General features: G+C 46.4%; 1 protein-coding gene across 1 annotated transcript in view; it reads left to right on the top strand.

The window, feature by feature from the left end:
• LOC129499424 (T cell receptor alpha chain MC.7.G5-like) overlaps positions 1-22,570 on the top strand; it is a 494,732-nt gene that overhangs the window by 313,128 nt on the left and 159,034 nt on the right. The window lies entirely within an intron of this gene.

Below are 22,570 nucleotides of genomic sequence, written 5' to 3'. Positions count from 1 at the left end.
AGCAGCAAACCTACATTCTAATCGTGAGACCTCCAAGCTAATCATGAGATCTTGGCACTCTCTGATCTGTTTCCCATCCAAAAGATGAGGGGAGGGACTCAAAGACTAAATATTCTAGCTCTAACATCTTATGGATCTATGAGGAACTCCCTCTAGTTGGCCCCTGGAGGCACCTGGAGACCAGATTTAGAGAATCCAGGAGTTTGAGCTCATGATCAGGACATAGCTCCTCAGTGTGGAACTTTGGACCTTTTGCAAGCACTTTAAAATAATTAGTTGGTCCCTGGGCTGTCTCTTAAAACTTTAATATTTACTTTATGACAAAGTGAAAGTGCTCATTGGTGGTTGAGCCAAAGCAGTATCATTCTCTTTATTCATTCCAATTAACTTATTTTACATTAGTGAGAAAGAGTTGGAGAGGTATAGGCCCATGGGGTATTTGCCTAGGCAAAGAGGATCTCAGATGGAAATACAGTTGAAAAGCATGAGCTGAGAACACTTTGAGAAGTTTGTCCTTACATCTGACCTCCAGAAAGATAGTGAGGTCCAAATAAGTGACTTCTAGCATGCCTGCCCTGTCCATCCTAGCGATGCCCACAGCGAATGGAGAGTGCTGGCAGGCAGGGGCAGGCAAACAACAATAGCAAAGATCTCTTCCACGCTTCTACTTCCTCAAAAGTCCAAGCCCTCTTACGATTGCATTTTCTTAGTGACCTGCACTCTAATTGTGATGAGAATTCCAAAAAGGAACAGCCCCCATGTGAATATATGCTATCTTCCATTTCATTTCCAGTGGAGTATGTCATGGTTCTGCTTAGATCTGCCCACCGACCCATTTCTTTTCAGTAGACTGGGGTGAGCTCTCAAGTCTCTGGAGCACCTATGATGTAATGGGAGGCTGGGAGCACATGTAGTGATCGGGCCTGAAGTCAGTGCTGTCACTGAAACAGACACCTTCCTGCACTGCGGACTCTTCATCTCTGCTAGAGTATCGTGTTCAATCGGAGGCCTCTGGCTCCTTTTGAAATAGCTACCAGAGAACAATCTGGTAAAGTCCAGCAAAGGTTTTTGAGGATTAATTCTGTAAGAACTTCTTACACAGAAGGGAATTCTTCTCTGAGGGAGGATGCTGCACTGTTCTGAGCTCTGGTAGTCGTGCCATCCATCCAAGGGGCCTGGGGCACAGGGTGAGCATCACCCAGCTCTGCTGTTTCTCTGTAGTTCCAGGAAATGGCCAGAGGGATAACGGCTGTGCCAGTTTGATGTTTTCTGTAACACCGAAACCTGAGCGTGATTTGCATTTCAAATTTTCTAGAATGCCTTATTTTAGGTCACAACTGGCCTTACCTGTAAGTTAGTTATGTGGCAGGATTTGGCACATGCAAAAAAAAAAAAAAAAATCCTCCACTAAAAGGATTAGGGCCCCACCACCCCACTGTAAACATCTGAAATCCCTCCATTAGTCACCTTTTGGAGTTTAGCCATTGAAAGTGCAAGTTAAAATGCAAATTTCTTCCTTGAAGAAGTATCTTACAGAACCCTTTTCAATTAATAATGCCCCAGTATTGCTGGAACATCAGACTAGGAAGCATCAGTTAAAATCAACATACCAATAAGTGAGGACTGGCCATATAAATATATATTTAATTTGTGAAAGTGGTGACACTAAAAGGGTGTTACCAAAAGATAAATAGATTCAAGATCATTTTGGATCAATTAATTCGTGACAAACCCTTGAAATTCTATTAATGGGAATTAGTTTGAAGTTACAGTTTAACCTTTGAGATTAGAAGAAGAGCTACTTCCCCCGCTGCCCATGTCAGAAGCAGAACATTAGTACAGATTCCCCCCAGATCAGATTTAGCTTATAATTCAGCATAAGCAGGGTATAAGATAGAGCAGAATAATCTGGTTTTGACTCTGCCTCTACTGCTTTTGAGGTGTTGTGACCCTAATTAAGCCACCTAAGCAATGTGAGCCTCAGTTTCCTGATCTATAAATCTGGAGATGGAAAGGAAAATGCATTGTAAAATTTTTGTTCGATTATTCTCTATTAAAGAATCTCTTCCTTTTCTCCATTCACAGCCATCAGGGTCTCGGTGGTGCCAACCAAGACCCTCAGCCAAGACCTCTCCCTGAGCCCTTGTTGGCTTTGAATTAGAACAGGCATGTTACTCCCGTACTTAACTTCTTGCTCACCTGTCCAAAAGGTGCTTGTTTACAATGTTGATGCTAAGGTTACTTCCTGGCAAGAAAGGGTAACTTTCTGGTGCTTTTGCATTAGTCTATATGTCTGTCTGCCTTGCATATGAGAACCATCTCATTGATTCAGACTGGAAATCTCAAGAAGGCAGGATTTCTTGCCATTGAACATATGGAAAATGATACCCAATTGAGAACCACACTAGAAAAGGGGCAAAATTGTCAATAACATGCTTGTGACAACATGATATTAAAACAAAACCAAACCACAAGCACCACCACCACAAAGGAGCCTAAGTGACTAAATTCTATTTGTCAGTCAGGGTGATTCCAGAAGTTTCAGAGCCTGAGAGGAAACCTCACTATGATCCCCCCACCCAGATATTTTTACACAAGGGACATCAATTAAGCTGAGTGACTATATCCAGCTTCCAGAAGAAAGCAGACTAAACAGAACTGATTAGCTCCATGGGTGGTCTTCACCACTTGGGCAAGGTTTAAACCTGTCTTCTAGCCAGAGCCCACTGCACCTCTGCACTCAGTGGTTTCGCCCTCACTCTCCCTCTACCTGGTGATGCCTTGCTCATGATGCCTTGTTTGAGTTCTGTGGCATCTTTCTGCCTCGTAAACATTCATGTCAATTCTTCAGATATGTTCCAAAACAGAGCCTGCTGTCAATGGGCAAGCCCCCTGATGAGCCCCTGGAGTATACCTGAGGCTGAAGAATCTGGGGTGGCAGCCAACTTTTGTCACCTCCCTCCTCCGAAGGGGGGGAAGTCCCCAACCCTTCATGGTCCCGTTGATTGTAGGCATCCGCGACAGAGGAGCCCATGAGAGATTGAAGACACCCAACCCCCTGTGGGAAAGAGAACGGAAGAAGGGATCTGGGTAGAGATCACTCCACCACTGATTTCCTCCTTCAGGTCCAGCCTGTCAGAGGATAGAGTGCTGCACTGAGACTACATATGTGCTTCGCCCCCTACGCTCCTCCTCAGGGTAAAGGAACTGCTGTGATACTGGCCAGTTCTGGCCCTAAGGACACTCAGAGTGACAGCTGGCTGCTGAGGACTGTGTTAGTGATTCTGCTGTGCCCAGCATCCTGCCCTGCCCTGCTCAGCTGGAGGGCTCCATGGCCATGGGACACAGCTGAGGAATCTTCCACAGCCACACCACTCCTCCCTCTGACAGACAGTGGTGAGCACAGCAGGGCCTACCCTCTCCTCTTTGCCGCCTGTGGTTCTAGAAATTGCACCCATTAGCTCTAAGACTTTAAGGAAATCGTTGAACGGCCCAGGTCCCCTCACTCATCAAATAGGAGTATACTACACATACCTCGCTTGGTCATGAGGGTTTAGTGAGTCAGTGTCATAGTAAAGTTGAAGGCACACAGGTAGACATTGGGTGACAATGAAATTCCCTTTCCTACCTGCTGGCCCTTGAGTTTGGAGTTAAACTTGCATAATCCCAGAGAAGACATGATGGGGGATAAAGGGGGGAGGATAGCCCAGGGGTGGTGGTGCCCACTCACCCACATCAGGCATCACATGACATACTGTCCTCACCACCCCATGCAGCTGGCAATAACTTTTCTTCCTCTTTGTGATATTTTCAGAAATTTAAAAAGGAGGGAACCAAGGCCAGGGGACTCCAATCATTGGCTTTACTTTGGTTCTGAAACCAGGAACTGATAGAATTCGGAGGGCCGCCCGCTTGTGCAGGCTGTGGGGGTCCCACCAGGGGAACTCAGCCCACCTCCAGGACACAGTGAAGCCAAAAAGCCACTGTGCCCCTCCCCTACAGGGATGCATGAGTTCTCTGCCACCTACTCTCTCCCGGCAGTCTCTGTCTCCGGACTGTAAGTCCCGACACACAAGTGGCAAAGAGACGAGGCTCCAGGGTATCGCTCTGAGAGCCCCTCATTTCTTGTGGTTTGCTGGAAGAAAAATGGGGTCCCAGGGAAGAGGCGAGGAAGAGAAAAGGGTGTCTACAGTTTTCTAACTAAGGAAAAGAAACACACACAGAGAGAGGGCGAGCCAGTTAAGGTACTCAGAGTTTTTGCGAGCTCGTCGTGTACAACTCATTCAACAAATTATACTTCCTACACAAACATTCTGAGGATTAAATGAACAACACAATACTTGTCTGAGCTCTTTGTGATCAAATGCTTTGCGGTAAAAGTTCTATTCCTGGAGAGTTGCCATCAGAGCTTCTTGCTCCTCGTCAGTAAACCTAAGAAGAGGCCAAGTCCCTGTAAATTTAAATTACATAAAACCTTTCCCCCAACTGCCGGGTCTCTCAACAGCCGCTTTTCACAGAGCTCCATGGTCGTGGAATGTAATATCTTTATCTTAGCAGCACAGACTTTTAAAAACGTGACATAATAGGATCTTCCTCACAAGGCGTTTCAAATACCATTTCGAACTAAAGTCTACTTTACTTTTAACCAGGAATAAATCAAAGAGTCCTTTCTTTGTTTATTTTTAGCCTTTCTATTTCCCCATGACCCAAGAAGCATCCTCTCTGTCCATTCTGCCAACCAGAAGCCCTGCGACCCAGCCCAGTGGGTCCCTGAGTCGGCCCCAGAGACCAGAGTATGACGGGATCGTGAGAATAGGCAGCCGGACAGCCGGGGCTGCACCTCTGTCTGGGGTGTTCTTGGGGGAGCAGGGCCTGGAGGATGACCACATGTTGCAGATATATCTCTAAATGCAATCGAGAGCAACCGGTATTTCAATGAGATGATATAAGATGGAGATGAAGGTGACAAGTTTATTAGCTCATCTCTGGTTCAGTGGCAAGCTGGTGTGAAAACTTAGAACTTTTTGTGGGGATTCACTTCTAGAACCCTCATGCCAGAACAGTTATGTGTTTTCTTGAATGAATGAATGAATGAATGACACACCAACCAATGAATGAGCAGCAATATTGAGAAAGGAAAGAAATCTGTTACAGATCAATACACAAGGCCCTGGGAGATTCTCCTTTGTCTCCCTGTGTCCTCTGACCTTGGGGAGAGCAGCCAACAGCTGGAGCAGAGTCCCAAGCTAAGGGGACCTAGGACGACACACACCTGAGGGAGCATGTCACCATCGCCCCCAATTCCACTTCAACCTTGGGCAGTTTGAATACTTTGGGAACTGCCAGTGATCCCTCTCTTCTCAGAATCCCTACTTCCTATGTTAGACGTTGTCCTCATTGGGACAATTCATCACTCACTCACAATTCATTTAGAGTACTATTCTAACTGTTGTGCTTCTTCCTGCCTTCCTTCTCCAGACAAGAAGATCCTTGAAGGTTGAGACTGTGTCATATGCTGCTTTTTTGTGTCTACTTCACTGCGTGTTCTAGAGCTGGGTGCATATGCAAGAATGAATCAATCAATGAAATTAATGAACACACGCCAAGGCTTAAAGAGAAGGACATTAACTGCTTGGCTTGACAACCAAAAGCAACATGACTCCTTCTGTTTCAGCCCCCAGCCCAGAGATGCAGTCACCCTCCTCTCGTGTCGGGAGCCCACGGTGATATGCAGGCAGCTGCAGCCCCAGCCAAAACCCTGCAGCTGGCGCATGCCCTAGCTGCACTCCCATCACAGTTCTTGTGAGTTATACCGTGTGTTGCACTGGGTCTTCCTTCTGAGGGGAGTGTCTCCCAGCTATCCACACATCCCAGCATATCCGCCCAAGACCCACGCTGATGAACCAGGGCTAAAAACCCACTCCAATGCTATCACAGGCAACGCAGCCAATGTCAAACAAGGTCAGCCTTGGGAAACTGAGTTGAGAGAGTGAAACCCAGACTGGAGCGAGCTTCCCCTTGCAAGGACTTGGTATGGAAGTAGGGGGCAGGCAGCTAAAAAAGACCAGTGGAATTCGCCTTCCCCGCTGTGACTTTTTCCACCCCAGCCTCTGAGGATTCCTCAAGACAGTGGGAGAAATTTCAGCGTGGAGGGTGGGACTCTGTCTGCCCTGAGTCACAGAATTCACCTCGGCTTTTGGCAAGCCACGTTCGGTGTGCCAGATTTTCAAGATTTAACATTTAGAGTCTGGAAGACAGACTTGGAAAAAAATCAACAAACACCGTCTCTCCAGAGGGGAAAGGACTCTCTCAGGCTCCAGGAGGCAATTCCAGGGTGGTCCGGGCGTTTGTTGGGAAGGGGGACCCTCAGTGACCGTGAGCCTAAGGACATCCAGGACTGTGTGGTTTAAGTAACCACCTCACTCCTGTTTCACGGGCGCGGTTGCCTCAACCCCACTGGGGAAACGACAATGCAGGGAAGGGGCCAGGGGCCACTAGATGGCAGCAGAGGGTAGGAAAAGTGAGTTCCCGGAGGCTGGGGTGCGGGGGTGGGGGTGAGGTTTGTAGCCCCTCCGTTTTGCTTTACATCTTTAACGAGATATGTGAAGAAAATGAGTCCCTTACATGCCAGACACAGATGCCAGAGCATATGGAGAGATGCCGCACAGCACTACTTCTCTGGTTATTAAACAGGAGGCACCTAACTAGTCATTCACTCCATCCTCGTGCAGAGTTGTCCTTTGTGTCTTGGATGTCGCTGTTGACAAGGTAATAACAGGAGAAAGCAGTCGAGAAGACGTGGCCCTCTAGGCTTGCAGCACCAGGCCGTGGGGGTGCCAGGGGGGTCGTCAGTGAAGGCGAGAAGCCCAGCCCACAAGGGCCAACTTGCCAAGAGACATTGTGTGGCCTCCACTGCCAGGCTCAGTCCGGGCCTGGCTTGGTGGCTCTCTGGTCTCCCTGGCAGTCCCTGAAGGCTCATTTATTCAGAACCCAATCACCACCAGACAGCTCTGGAGTCTGACCTTTCACCACAAACCCCAAATGGGAATGGGAGCTCTGGACATTTTAAAGAGCAAGGCCTGCTTGCTATTCTGGCAGAACTGAAGACCCACAGTGTAGTGAACATGCAACCAAAGGCACATAGAGAGGGAACAATTTTTCCACGCTGCCCCAAGCATAGTCCTGCTGACTATGAAATATTTTCATCTGGAGAACGGTTTCTCCTAACAGACTGTGACCAGGGCAGAGAACAAGCAGGTATCACTCCACTTTATTTCCGTATCCCACCCACTTTCACACTCCCCATACTATGCCCTACCCCAGCCACTCAGCCCGACCATTCCTTAGATAATTCTCCCACCCTCCCAACCCCAGGTTGTATACAGCCATTTTTCATACAGAGAAACTGAGGCACAAAGCTGAGATACAGGTCCAGGTCTCTGGGTTCCCATCCCTTCCTGATAGGTTTGAACCTCTGACACGGTCTACAGTGGAAAATCATAGCAAGATCCACCTGCTGCTATTTTCTTCCCTGTTTTGGCAAATAAGGCTCTAAGCTAGAAATTCTCGTTTGTCTGTGTGACCTTAGATAAGTCACTTAACTTCCCTGTGCCTCATTTTCTCATCTGGCATTTGAGGAGCTAGAATTGGATGATGACTAAGGCCCCTTCCAGCTCTATGATCCTGCGGCTTCAATTTCACAAGCCTCTGCAAGCCCTCAAAGAGCGTCACACACAATGCTTTTTTCCAACAATAACCACACTCAACAGGAGCGAGCAGAATTTCCTCCTCCAGTTGAGGAGAAATGTGGTCGTGGTTGGAATCATGTTGATATTCTTTTTCCTTGGAGCAAAAGAAACATGGAAGTTTCCTGATGCTATTGACACTAACAGCTGGACCTGGAGGTGGCCACACTCGTGGAGGAGGCCATGCAGAGCTGTCTCGGTGGGGGGTAGAGAGGCATAGGCAAGACTGGAGGATGTTTTAACAACTGTTTCTCAAAAAAAAAAAAAAAAAAGATCCATTTGGTTCTGCACAGGGGTCTGGGGGCAAATCCAGGTCTCCCAGGAGGAATCTATTCTCACCCATAATGGGGGATTGGTTCAGCTCAGGTGCTCTGACAAAGGGCTGAATACAGTGCTCCCCTGCGAAGGCAGCTCCCCACAGCTCCATGTGAAAATGACTCACAGCAGTTATGAATATCCAGCCTCCTTTGATGTATTCCCAGACATGAGGAACAGCCACAGCTAGCTAGCACTGCGGGGTGGTGCACGGAGGGCCTGGACACATCTGGCAGCATCCTAAAGTTCCAGCAGAAATCTGAGCTGCCTAGTTAGCCCTGGACTTCCCAGGACCATGGAGCTCCCTTTCATCCACCCCCTCCCTCTTTCTCCCTCTTTCTCTCTGTCTCCAGCTACAGAGGAATCGGATCCTCCAAGAATTACAACCTGTTTGTATCCCTTCACCCTTCCCGAGGGGATAACAATTCACTTCCATGAATAAAACCAGTTTTATTGGGATCCCTGGGTGGCGCAGCAGTTTGGCGCCTGCCTAGGATCGCATCCCACATCGGGCTCCCGGTGCATGGAGCCTGCTTCTCCCTCTGCCTGTGTCTCTGCCTCTTTCTCTCTCTCTCTCTCTCTCTCTCTCTCTCTCTCTCTCTCTCTCTATCATAAAAAATAAATAAATAAATAAATAAACAACCAGTTTTATTGAGCACAAAAATGAATGCACCCACTCTGCTCGGCATCTGTACCAATTGCTTTAAAGCCATAGACCTGGCCATAGACCTGGCCCTGTCAGCCAAGCAGAAGGATTTTCCTCTGTAATGGCCATTTCTAGACATTCAGCCTTTCGAGTGGCCGCATGACACCTTGTTCTCCTAATAGGCTCTCAATGATGATTGAATACAAAGCCTCCAAGTCTCTCTTGTGTCGGCAGCTCCGGAGACTGGGTCAGTCACAACCGTCCAAGGCAGAAGACCCAGCCATGCCGACTGTACAGTGAGTGCCCAGAGCTCAAAGTGAAAAGGGAGTGTCAGTTACTGCCACCTGAGGCCGTTCAGCTGAAACCTTATCTATGTGCAGAGGGTCCTCCCATTCTGGACAGGGTTCAGGAGTATATTGATCCCTGGAAATTGGGGCAATGTCTTTCCAGTTATAGAAAGAAGTGGTCAAGGGTGTCTAGGGAGGGAATCTGCTCAGCCCCATGCCTGCACTGTTGTTCTCTGAAATGGGGCTGATTTTATTTGGTCAAGTTGAGCTTTGCTCTCACACACCCACAGACATCTGCACATGTACACTTAAAAGTAATAAAACACCTGCTCTAACTGAGCACTGACCATATACCCGGCACAATGTCCAGGGCTTCACATGTACCAACCAACTCCTCTAAGCCTCGCAGATGCTGGAGGATGGGGGGGGGCAGGTATCATTATCCCCGCTTTAGAGAGGAGGTGCCCAAGGCTCAGAAAGTCTAGGACATTTGCCTAAACTGAAAAACAGGGGGCTCCTGAGTGACTCAGTGCATTAAGCAACCAACTCTTTATCTCAGCGCAGGTCTCCATCTCAGGGTCGTGAGTTCAAACCCCATGTTGGGCTCCACACTGGACAAGGAACCTACTTAAAAAAAAAAAAAAACGAGGAAAGGAGAGGGAAGAAAGAAAAGAAAAGCTGAAGTTAAAAGAGCTTGGATTCAGGATTGTTGGATTTTAAAGCATCGTCTCTTAAACACCAGGCTATGGGGCAATACGTTTATCATCAAGTGCTTACTGTATCCAAGGCACTGGAGTTCTGAGACAGCAAGGAGGGCACAGTTCTTGACTTCAGAAAGCTTTAACCAGTCACCAGTGCACACAGAGGTAGGTTCTTATAGATCAAGGAGTCTATGCTCCATCCTTCCCCATCACACAGCTCTCACAACTCCTACCCTCAATTCACAGTGTGAATAGCATGTGTAGCATAAGGACTGGGGTCTTCTCCCTTAGAGCTTCAGGTGCTTGAATTTTACAGGCAACAGCAAGAGCAATTGGACCACTGAGGCATTAGGCTGCAGTTACAAAGCTCCTGAACTAGCCACTGTTTGTTTTATACTGTTTTTTAATTTGATCAGGAAGTTCTTCTAACCCATTATTCTATATTTGCAGAGGAGCAAGGCAGAAGAGCAATAGGGTAGGGACAGACAGGGAAGATTTCAAGCTTGGAAGTTCAGGAAGCCAAGCTATAGATCAACCAGAAGAAATAAAGCAGGATGGGGTGAAACTCCATTACTTCCATGACCTCCAAAGGGAAGTGATGATATATGTGAAGGACACTGGGATGAAACAGAAAGAAGGAAGTGATTGTTGCACTAATTTAGATTTTGCCAAGAGCAGATTGGCTGCCAAGGCTACTTCAGCCTTGACTCATACATAGATCCATGACCTGGGAGACAGCACAGTGTCCTGCTGTGCCGGATATCTTCCAGTGGCATTGACCCAATAAGGGGGTTGAGGGGAAGAGTCCTTGATGCTAAGAAAGAGATACCTCCCTCCAAAGTGGAGTTCTGAACCACCCACACATAAGGCATGTAAGACATGGGGAGGCTGCCCAAGACCACTTGAGTCCCAGGAGGAACGCTGAGAGCAGACTGAAGGTAGATCTACAGATGAGACCCCTTCAGAAACTTTTTAAAAGTTCATTACACACAAATTTGCATCTGATTTCATTTCAGGAGACACGTGCTTATTCCTCCATTGCCCACCAACCTGAAGATATTTCTTCTAGATCAAAGTCTTCCTAGAACTTTGACAAGGGTGGACTGACAGGACAAGGCGGTTCAGCTTTAGGACCCCCCCCCACCATCACCACCATTCCCACCATTCCCACCACCACACTTATGAAATCCCTAGACAGCTGCATGATCTTATCAACCAGTAATTATTTCTTCTGACAAAACCCAAATTGGGAAACCGACAGGATGTTTGTTTCTGGTTCTCTCTATGCATACTGCTCCAAGTACCCGGTCACTGATGAATCTTAATCCTCACTTTAGTTTCTCGACTATGGCTTCTGGTTTCTACTTGGCCAGCCTCATCGGAGGGGAGCTGGTCCTGAGTTCCCCTCACTACCCCGCAGACAGCCACCTCACTCTAGGAATTCGGCACTCCCAAAATGACCACATACGACCACTGGGGGGCAGTGCTGCACCAGCCAAAGCACCTCAGGAGCCTGCTCCATCCTCGTCCCCACCAGCCCCGAGCATAGCGGGATGCAGACGCTGGTTGGAAGCCAAACCCGAGGACCACTGGAGCTTTGTGAGAGTAGCAGCACAGCCAGGCCTATTACAACAGCTCGTCGCACCTGGCATCATAGGAGTAAAAGGTAGTTCACTGGAAAGCAGATTTGCTCCATAGGTGACGCGATCCCCCGGGAAAGAGAATGAAAGGAAAACTTGCCTCATCATGTCATTAACTAGGAACAATCTGTGTCTCTGACCAGCGGTTGCAGAATCCCACCTTTCTCTACTCACTCGGTTGTAAGCTCCTGGCAGTACACACGGTGCTTGGCAATAAATGTTTATTGATCGAGTGCAAACATGCATACATATATACATATGCGTAATTGAAATGGGCCATTTTCAGATTTGCTGCTGTTTTCCAGTACTTACAGCATCTAAAGTTTAAGCCATCAATCAGCTACTGAGCATTCTTAGTCCTGGAGACAGCTAAGGATAGCCAGGTTATTCATTATAGCAGCAGTTGTCATTGTACAGATGTTATTTCAAATATTACCTCAAGAATTTCAATCTCTTGCTTTTAGGAAGTCCTTCATTATGTCACCCATGTGTCCTCGGACTTCACCAGCCTGTGGATTAAAAAAAAATACGGACATTGTTTCCTTAATATTACAACTCCTGGGAACTGTAGCCTCTAATGGGGGACTATGGAATAGCCATTCTCTCCCCAGGGGATTTGTGGTAATTGCATCCCACACTGGGGCCCCATAGGGCTAAACAATTGCCCTCAGCCAGAGCTCTTCCTCAGGCCATCTTGGTTCATCTCTTGAGGCTCATCTCCAGGCTGCTTTCCCCCCTCAATCTGCCCCCAACCGATCCCATGTCAGTATGGACACAGCCTACTCCCATGATCATTTACAGCACAGCTATAGGCTTGAGGAGAGAAGGAAGTGCATATTTGAGCTCCCAAAAGCCAGCGTGGAATGGGTCTGTGCCCCCAGTAAAAATCTGCAGATATCCCTACATCTCCAAATTCAGAATCCAAGACTAGCTTCTTACCTGCCCTGAGTTGAGGGACAGTGGCAAAAGTCATTTCCTGCCAGGAAGCTCTCCCCATGCCCTCCACTATCTCAGGGGGACTCTGGCCTTCTTGGCCCAGAAAAGCAAACACTGTGTTACTAGATCTTAGAATACCACATATGAGAAAACAATGGCCCTGATTAAATTCATATGGGGGGAGGAGGGGATCTGCACTTAATTCTAATTAGAAAGATACCGATTAATTTTTAATCAAACACTTATTTTTTCTTTTTAGAGGTGGAAGCGGAGGGAGAGGGAGAAACAGAATCTTAAGCAGACTCCACACCCAGCACAGAGCCCAACTCGGGGCTCGATCTCACGACCCTGAGATCATGACCTGAGCTGAAATCAAGAGTCAGACACTTAATTAACTGAGCCACCCAGGTGCCCCTTGAGCACTTACCTTCTTAGTGTATAACATCTGCATTTAGTTCTATGATAACTTCATCATCTCCACAAGAATGAGTAGATATTTGTTTGAAATGTAAATAAACTCATTCTCAACTTCACCCTAGTTTTCTCCACAAAAGAAGGGTGCTCTAAACTTTACCTAGAGACTCCACTCTCCCAACAGAACCCCAAGAGCCTACAAGGAGCAGTACTCCAGCAAAGGGGGAGCGGAGAAAAGGAAAGTCCTCTCTTTATAAGTTGTTCCTTTTGTGAAAATTTCTAACTGAAATTTCACTATACAGTTCAAATCTAGGTCCCTCAGAGGACATGGGTGGTCCTCATCTTTCTCATAAAAATGCTGTAAATCAAAGGATACCTTTCCTGAAAGCAAACAGAAATTGAAAAAAAAAAATTCATTCGGACACAGCAATTTTCTAATACTGTCCATGGGAGTTGAGTTGATCATATGTTAAGCATGTCCTGGACTATGTACTTTCTCAAGACATCTTCACTGTGATTAAGGAACAGGTCTCCAGGGTAGTGTCTCAGTTCTGTACCTGGAAGAAACAATGTAAGGGAAAGAGGAGATCTACAGTCAATACATAAGAGTCGAAAGGTAAGGAATGGTCCCCAGGGTTAGCTCCTGCTTTCAAATTCAGACCTGTCTCAGGTCTCTGATTTCCAGGTCCAGATCTCTGGTGTGTGAATAATTTCTGCAGCCTTGATACTACATCTCATGTTCAGGTTTGACATCGATGGCAGGTCCGAGACCTCTGGCCTTGTGATTTTGAAAAATCCATAATCTTACTCAAATCCTCAACCTTCTGACACCTTGTCCTAGAGGATAAATGTCTGAGATTGCTTCCCTTGAAACCACAGGCCTTTCTTACAATTCCAGGGCCACGCAGCCCTGGTCTGTAACTAGTTGATTCTCTTTTCTCATGCTGCTATGGCAGTGAGATCAGATATCAAGTTAATGTAAAATGTGAGGTAGACAATGAGAAGAGAGAAGGATCAGAAATAAGGACCTGGAAAGAGGAAACAGATTCAGGAGACACTTCAAAAGTAGATGAATGATATGTAGGAGTTGAAGAAGAAGGAAGAGATGGCCTTTTCCCCGGTATCCTGGTTGTGTACTGGAATATTCTCTAGTTCCCATGTTCCATGGCCTTCCCATCAGAAATTAATTCTTACTTATATTTTAGCACATTGAGGCTTAAGGTGTAAATCCTCTTAAAAAGTTAAAGCCTCTTTCCAGTAAAATGATTTTGGGTATGACATTCCCCCTGCCAGCAGGAAGAGCCTTCTTCCCAGCCACCTTTGGTGAGCCTGCCTGCGGTTACCACAAGCACACATACATCTTCCCAACAGCTCCCAAACGTCCTTCACACTGCTATGGCCATCCCTCTGGAGGACTCCTGGCCACCCCATCACACCACCTGCCCTGCAGGCACATCCACCCCCATGCCACCAGCACCCCCCACCTCCATATGCCTGTGTGTGTCTATGTAGCCTCAGCTGTCTCCAACTCTCTTCTGTGTCACACTGAGTCTGGGCATTCTGGAGTGAGTGTCTCCTTATCTCTTTGTCCACTGTCCTATTATGCCTTTGAAGTTGTTCATGAGAATATCTTGCAGAAAGATGAGTAGTCTTGGAAAAGATGAGGTAAGTAAGATGGAAGCAGAGGTGGGAGTAAGAGCTTTGACCAAGGTGATAAAAAGAAAAAGAATTCTTGACCTCCATCAGCCCTGACTCTCTAAAGAAGATTGGCCCTAAAGAGAGCTTATTATTTATCCCAAATTTAAATTTCCTGGCTCTGCAGTCATTGTGTACACAATGAAAAGGAAGCCATCGCACAAAAGATGCAGTTATCCTCACAGTGGGAACAATCGCAGCCAAGCTGATTCTGTTCCAAGAATAGAACGATAACAGTGTTAAGTCAGGAAATCCAAGACTGGATCTTCCACAAACAGGAAAATGGTTATAAGGGAAGGTCAGTAGAAAGGAACCCTCTGACTCTTGGATGGGGTGCGGGTTGCCAGGGAAAATTGCAGTCTGTTCTCCCCCCACAGTGAGCTCACACCAGCTGTGTTGACTGGGAGAAAGCCCCGCCTGAATTCAGGCAGACCCCAGAAGCCCTTTTGCCCACCCCCACCCCCCAGCTTCCTATACATTATTTGTTGGGCTGTACCTCCTTCTCTTGCCTGAACTTAAACATCATCATCAGACTTTTTAACTCCACAGTGGCAGAAATCTGGGCTGGTTTTTGCTTCCACTATGTCTTCAGCGCTCAGCAGAAAGCCCGTATGCAGTTGGCATTCAATAAATATCTGATAAACGGATGCTCAATTGATTAATCAGTTAACTAAAAATGAACAAATTACTTCCTCTCTGTCTGGTTTCTGAGGAGTGGGTCCCAGAACCAGAAACTGCCAGGTGGGCCACGAAAGCCATAGGACACCCAGAAAAAAGACTGTTCCTACCTTTCCCCATCTCTCTGTGCATGTTAGATCCCTAAAACTCAGGAACAAGGACCCAAGAGATGATGGCCTCCCAAATGTCTTTCAACAAAAGACTATCTCCCTGGTTGTTTCCTTTAAGAATAAGCCTCCTGGGGCTGATAAGAGAATGGTACCATATGCTGGAAACACAGGCCCCAAGTGGCAGAGGAGCACCAGAGCCTCCTCTAAATGGGCCTGTTGGATTGCTGCCTTTGAACAAATCTGAGTGTGTCTTTTGATAGCGCAAGCACCAACCACCCCCAAGGACCTCTTTCCTTTATTGCTAAGCAATGAAGCAGCCACATGGCCGTTGCAGATAAGGGGGCCCGAGTGCATTGTGCATGCAAAGTAGGCTTCGTGGTAAACAGCACAGAGCAGAACAGAACTACAGACACACCATGTACAGGCTTCTCTGCCTTGTGCTGTCCTTCCTCTGTAAGGGGCTCCCAGGTAAGTTGGTGCAATTTTCCTCCACTTCTCATCCCTCACTTCTTATTCTTTTTTTCTTTTCCAGTTGGCTCCTGCAGGACCGAAATCATACAACCTTCCAACCTAGCTGCCATGATTGGGACAGATGTGCAGTTCCAATGCCAATATAATATTCTTGATGGGAATTATGAATTTGTGTATTGGTAACTGCAAAGAGAGGACCGAAGGCTCACCTATATCAACCATACATCTCAAGGCATCATGGAATCAGAGCATTACCAGTTGTCTGTGAACAGAGAGTCATCCTCCAGTACCTTAACCATTAAGTATGTGCAGCCAAGAGACAAAGCCATTTGCTACTATGCTGTCAGGCACCATGATACATACTATCACACTGAACAAAAACTGTAAGCTTCAAGCAACTTCAATCCCAAAAATTCAGATAGTCATCCAACAAGACAGAAAATATTCAGTGTCATCTTGAACTTCCCCCATTCATTCTTCAATTCATTCATTCAAAACTAAGGGGTCCTTATGGTTTACAAGTGGATATACTAAGTGCCATGGGGATACAAAAATATAAAACAAGTACTTTTCAAATAATAATATGTACTCAGCAAACGGTGCTTCCTCACTTTAATCTTGCTAAACCCTGAGCAATGAAAATTAAATACTGTGGAATTACTTGAATCTTTGACCTGACAAATAAAAGCATAGTCCCCAATACCCAGAGAGACAAATAAATTGGACTCACATACAAATTCAAAGCCATCAATCAACATCTTAATCACAGACCCTTGAAAACCTGTCACAATTTCTAAAAAGCTGAAAAAATATATTAACTATACATATATGTGTGCCTAGGAAATTAGAAAGAAAGAAAGAAAGAAAGAAAGAAAGAAAGAAAGAAAGAAAGATAGATAGATAGATAGACTGTAGGTATAGGTATAGTACCAACAACTGAGCTCAAATTCAGACTTGAAATCCAGACTTCTTACATTTTGAATCCCAGATCTTCCATTTACTGACTTATTAGCTATAGGATCTTGGACAAGTTACTTTATGCCTTGCTTTCCTCATCTATGAAATAATGGTAATAGGTGCACCTGGCTGGCTCAGTTGGCGGAGCATACAACTCTTGATCTTGAGGTCGTTGAGTTCGAGCTCCATGTTGGGCACAGAGATTACTTAATAAAAAAGATTTTTAAATTAAAGTAATGATAATAATCATACTTACCATAGAGAATTGTTGCAAGAATTAAGTGAACTGTTACACTTAGAGCTATGCTTGGCACATAGGAAGTACTCGGTAAGCACCAGCTTGTTGTTGGCAGTGATATCATAATGACAATTCCTACAACATAGCCACATCCCTACCACTGGGCTAGGTTAGGACTTGAGGTACTAGTTGATAAAAAATTAAGTCAATCTCTTGGGCAATTAAACATTCTTTTATATATTAGTATCCCATCCAGTAGGAATGAAATATCAATGAAAATTGAGAGAAATACAATTAAAAGGATCTTCAGGACCTTTTTCACTAAATGCTGATAAATCGTTAAAAGCCTCTTACATAGAAAAAAATAAAACCAGAGGAAAGTTATTTCTGCTTGACCCTCATAAAACAAGCAAACATAGACTTTATGAAATATTAAAATACAAAAGTAGCCCCCACTTATTAAATGGATAGTAGAATAATTTATAAATGTAGAGCACAAAATAAAATTAAAAGTGTTTATGGGCATAATTATAAATAAGAAATTAGCCCCTTCAACATCACAAGCATATTCCATGACCTGAAAAATGTCCCACCTCTGAGAACTTGACAAGTTAAGTCAAAGCACACCTGAACTTATGATGTCCTAAAAAACTATCAAATGAAGATGGTCTCAAGATTCCCAAAAGTGTAGGCTCTACAAAGACCCATCCATATCAGTCTCTGCTTATTCAAGGAACCACCCAGGGAAACTCCTTGATGTGACCTGCTGAGCTGAGAACTGGGAGTAAATAGGACCATCTTCCCTATTTTCACTCCTGAAGATGCACATCTCCTGCTGCTTCAGATCCTGCATTTATTCATCAATGGAAACACTAATCCCCTCCTGTCGTGCTGGCTTTCTCATTTTCAGCCAACATATGGGCTCATCAGCACTGGTGCTTCCCCAAGAGCAGCCTTTAAGGGCACAGAATCACAGAAAACTGGAGGGTTTTCTTGGGATGAAGAACTGGAGGAAAACCCTTTGCACAGTTTGGCTTTGGGGACCAGATTTCAAAGTCTTCACCTTGCCGGGATGGACACAAAGCCAGAGACTGTCTGGTGAGTGAGCAAGTCACTTTCCTCCCTGGCTCACTCTTCTCCAGGGCACTTTGGGATTATTGATGACACATCTCCAGAATCCTGAATGTTAAACTAAAGAATCTGGGTTTTCTAAAGGACACTTATAATTCTAGTAACCCTGCTGTGTTCTCTGACGGGTCTCTGATTCTGCCATGTGAAGAGTCTTCCTGACAGAAATAATCTCTCCTCCTTTACAAAATCATGGGATCCCTGGGTGGCTCAGCGGCTTAGTGCCGCCTTCAGCCCAGGGCATGATCCTGGAGACCCAGGATCGAGTCCCACGTCAGGCTCCTTGCATGGAGCCTGCTTCTCTCTCTGTCTCTCTCTCTCTCTCTCTCTCTCTCTCTCTCTCTCTCATAAATAAATAAAATCTTAAAAAAAAAACCTGGTACAGGGGGCACCTGGGTGGCTCAGTGTTTGAGCATCAGCCATGGGCTCAGGTGGTGATCCTGGGGCCCTAGGATGGAGTCCCACATCAGGCTCCCTTCAGGGAGCCTGCTTCTCCCTCTGCCTACATCTCTGTCTCTCTCTGTGTGTCTCTCATGAATAATTTTTTTTAATCTTAAAAAAAAGCCCACTACTACTTTCTTTTTTTTTTTTTTCCCCACTACTACTTTCAAAGATGAAAGAAAGTTTGGAAGAAAAACAAAGTCATTAGAGAACTATGTATGGGCTGGAGAGTACTTCCCAAGGTCAGGTTTCTAGGTGGTGATCTATCCCAACCACCTCACCAGCTAACTGGAAGCCATCCAGTCTCCCCATGTGGTCCTTGAAGGACAGTCATAGAAGAAGAGGTGAGCAAGAAGGTTCACAAGTGTTCATCAAGTATGGATAAGCTGGGATCCCTGGGTGGCTCAGCGGTTTGGCGCCTGCCTTTGGCCCAGGGCGCGATCCTGGAGACCCGGGATCGAATCCCATGTCAGGTTCCCGGTGCATGGAGCCTGCTTCTCCCTCTGCCTATGTCTCTGCCTCTCTCTCTCTCTCTCTGTATGACTATCATAAAAAAAAAGTATGGATAAGCTTCAGAGTATAATAAAATCGGCATGGTTCATTTTTTATTCAAAAATATGCATTGAGTTGTCTACTACGTGCCAGACACTATGCCAAGAGCCAAGGTTACCAAGGCAGGTGGTGATACAACCTTTCTACCATTCTGGAGTTCACACTGTAGTAGGGCTTACAGCTTCACAGAGCAACTGGATGAGATACACGCAGGAGCAAGAGAAGGACTTGGTTGTAGTGATCACAGGAGTATTCCAGGACGAAAGCGCACATCGGAAATAGGACCTTGAGATTTCAGGAATGAGCTGGGAGACGGGAACCAGGAAAACATTTCCAAGGAACTGAGCTGAGAATGAATATGGAAAAGTTTATTTATTTACATCTCAAGGTCCCAAGTCAGTAACAGAAGTGGAATTACAACTCAGAGAAGTCCCAGCTGGCCTCTTATGTGGCTCTGCTCGGCAGCTGCTTCATTTGGCACCACACAGCTGGGTGAATGAGTCGCAAATGGAACAGTGGCAGCCAAAATCTTTTTTGAGATAAACGACACTGTGATTTTCCTTGACACCCACTGAAATTCCTCACTAATTTCCCAAAATATCTTATGTTTGCTTTAAAACAACCAGTGGGGCTCAGACATTTCAGTTGAAAACACATCAGAGAAACAGAGTAATCCCAGCTGTCTGAACACTCTGAGCCCAAACCAGCCAGACCGAGAAGAATCACTTACAGAAGGCCGTCCTGGGGCACCGGGCAGCTGAGGTCCTGGCCCAGGGAAATAGGAATGGCATTTTTCTCTCTTCTTTCACCACCAGCCCTGTTCTCCAGTTGGTTGGCCAACCAGCTGGTGTCAGGGCAGAGGAACCAAAGAGCAAAGACGGCAACTGGAAGCAGGGCAGGTAGAGGATAGCTACCATGCCATACAGTGAGTCATCATGAGCACACATCAGAGTCTGACTCAGTTGTCACTAAAGCTTTCTGTGAGAAGTTTGAGGGTAATGAGGAGGAAATAACACAAGCCAAGAGCTTTCCTCCACTGAATTTATCTTTTTTCTCCAAAGAATTCAAAGGGAGTGGGGAAAAGGGTAGATGTGTTCTAAAATCAAAGGCAAAGTAGCTCCTGAAACTTCCAATTAGAGAGAACATCAGTTCTGGCACTCTCTCCCACTAATATTCCGGTGTTCCTATGAATTAGATGTTTGATACTAAGAACCCAGAGTGGCAGAGACCATCAGAGAGAACGGCACTGGGCTTGGGTGTGTAGGAGCCAGTGTGGCTTGATTTGATCTGACCCAGGAGTCTTGTTGCCTCTTCAAGTATTCCTATTCTTTCTTCAACCCAGATGGACAAAAACAAACAAAAAACCACTCCAATTAGGGCTCTAGCTCCTATGGGCCTCTGTCTTTAGATGCTGAGACCCGTTTGCTTAAGGGCACAGAAATGAGTGGCATTGCCCACTCATCTCTGACACAGCTCCATTCAGCTCCTCATCTACCTGCCCAAAGTCCTAACATAGCCTAACATCACTCAGCTAACACCTCCTTCCCTCAGCAGAATGTCCTGTGCCATACTTGAAATTCCAAGCCCTGTGTCTCCCTTGGTGACTACAGCTCAAGTAGGGATCCATGACTAAGGCCACTGACCCAACCATGGTAAAGCAGAAGAGATGTGGCAAAGAATCAACATCTGTGGTGGGCTTACCAGCATGCACCAGGTATAGGGATAAGCTCTTCACACGTGTTCTCTCATTTCAACCTCACAACATCCTTGCAAGGTAACTACAATTACCCTATTTGCAGATAAGGACATCAAAACTTGGGGTTGTACCTTGCCCAGCTACCAGTAAGTTGCAAAGGAAGATTTAAAAATCAGAGCAATTAGCCCTGCAAAACCAGCACTCCTTTCACAAATAGACGACGTGGGTAGTGATACCACTTAGCCACCCATGGGTGACATCAGAATGTTGGCCACACAATGACAAGCAGGGTCTAGCCAGGTGGGAACTATTCCTCCTGTAGAGGGCCTGCCTCTCTCTACACCTACGTCAATGGGTAGAGGACCTGCTTCCCCAGGTTTGGACTTGGGTTAATGGCAAATCCTTTTCTAATCCCATGGTTCACTAGATGAACAACCCAGAATGCTCCTTAAGAGTCAGGAAACTTCAGACAGAAATCCTGCTTACATAGACTAGCACATCTCTGTCAACCTCCTAATATTGACAAGTCCTGTACTGGGGACTGAGAATGTGAACATAAATAAGATACAGCCACTGTCCTAAAGAATCTTCAAGTCCAACGCAGAAAACAAACAAATTGTCAGATAATTATAATAAAGATGATAAGTGCCATGACCCAGAAAGTTCAGGGAACCCAGGGAACACTTCCCTTAACTTGGGGTGGGGAAGAGAGAACAAAGGTCTGGTTTTTCCAGGAAGAAGGAGCAGCTAGTGCAAAAACTGGGACTAGAAAGACTATACTACATCTTTGAACCAGCAAATATTTTTGTGCAGCTGAAGTACTGAGTGCCAGTGGTCAAAGTGAAACTGGAGAAGAAAGCAGATCAGGAGATCATTAGGGCCATGACATAGGACTTTCCTATTCCCCTAAAGGCCAGGGGACGCTACTAAAGGAGTTTCAGCAGAGGTGTGCCCTGTTCCCCTCTGCTCTGGAAAAAAATCGGTATGATGGCTGCTTGGAGAATGGCTGAAAGCAGGTGGAGTCTGGAAACTGGGAGACCTCTTGGAACAGTCTGGCAATAGCTTTCAGTAGGTGAGGAATGCTCAGACTGAAGCAGGGGTGGTGAAGGCTGAAGCAAAAGGGGCGCGTGCAGGAACAAAGGAGGCAGAATAACCCGGCCCTGCAGGCTGCTCTGCTCCTGCAAGCCCTCGAGCCTAATTGCACCGCTTTGTCCCCAGAGAATGCCCTCTGGAGGCCGCTGGCACAGCCCTGTCACCAAGGCTCCTTCAGGGAGAGTCTTCTTCCTGGCCCTGGCAGAGACCATTCTTGCCTCCGCGCTCCTAGAGCACTTTGCGTCTAACTCTTTCATAGCACTTCACTCTCCTTTGTGATTGTTCTATGTCTGCCTCCCCACCACCCGCCAAAAAAAACCGGAGTTTTTTGAAGACAGGAGCCACGTCCTGTTCACCTCCTCTTCTCCCCAGTCGAATCTGACCTGCCATAGATAATTAGCCTGAGTTTGCTGGAGAAACAGCCCAACCTGTGAGCTGGCAGGCCTGTTACACACCTCTCTGAGGAAGTGACTAGCACCCAACCACCTCGATAACAGACAGAACTTCTCATGGGCAGACAGACAGTGGCTGATCAGGGGCAGCCAGGGAGCACCCACACACCGCACAGCCACCTCCACGAAGCCATGCTGTGGACCTGTCCCCTCTTCTACCTCACCCTCTTCTGTGCAGGTAAGGATGAGTCGCTGGGCCTTTTATCCTTAGGGAAATGTGCTGCAGGGATGATTTGGGGTGGGGGTGGGGTTCCAGAGAGGGTTCTGAGGGGAGGGCATTGCCAAGCTCGGCCCTGACATCCATCCCCTTGTGGTAGAGGTTGTTCCCCACAGCCTCTCTCCCTGGGCTTGCCCTTTCAGGGGTCTCACTGGATAT

This window comes from Nyctereutes procyonoides, unplaced genomic scaffold, assembly GCF_905146905.1.
Source record: "Nyctereutes procyonoides isolate TBG_1078 unplaced genomic scaffold, NYPRO_anot_genome, whole genome shotgun sequence".
NCBI lineage: Eukaryota > Metazoa > Chordata > Mammalia > Carnivora > Canidae > Nyctereutes > Nyctereutes procyonoides.
The sequence above is the reverse complement of the archived record's forward strand: the minus strand, read 5'-3'. Positions and strand labels throughout refer to the sequence as shown.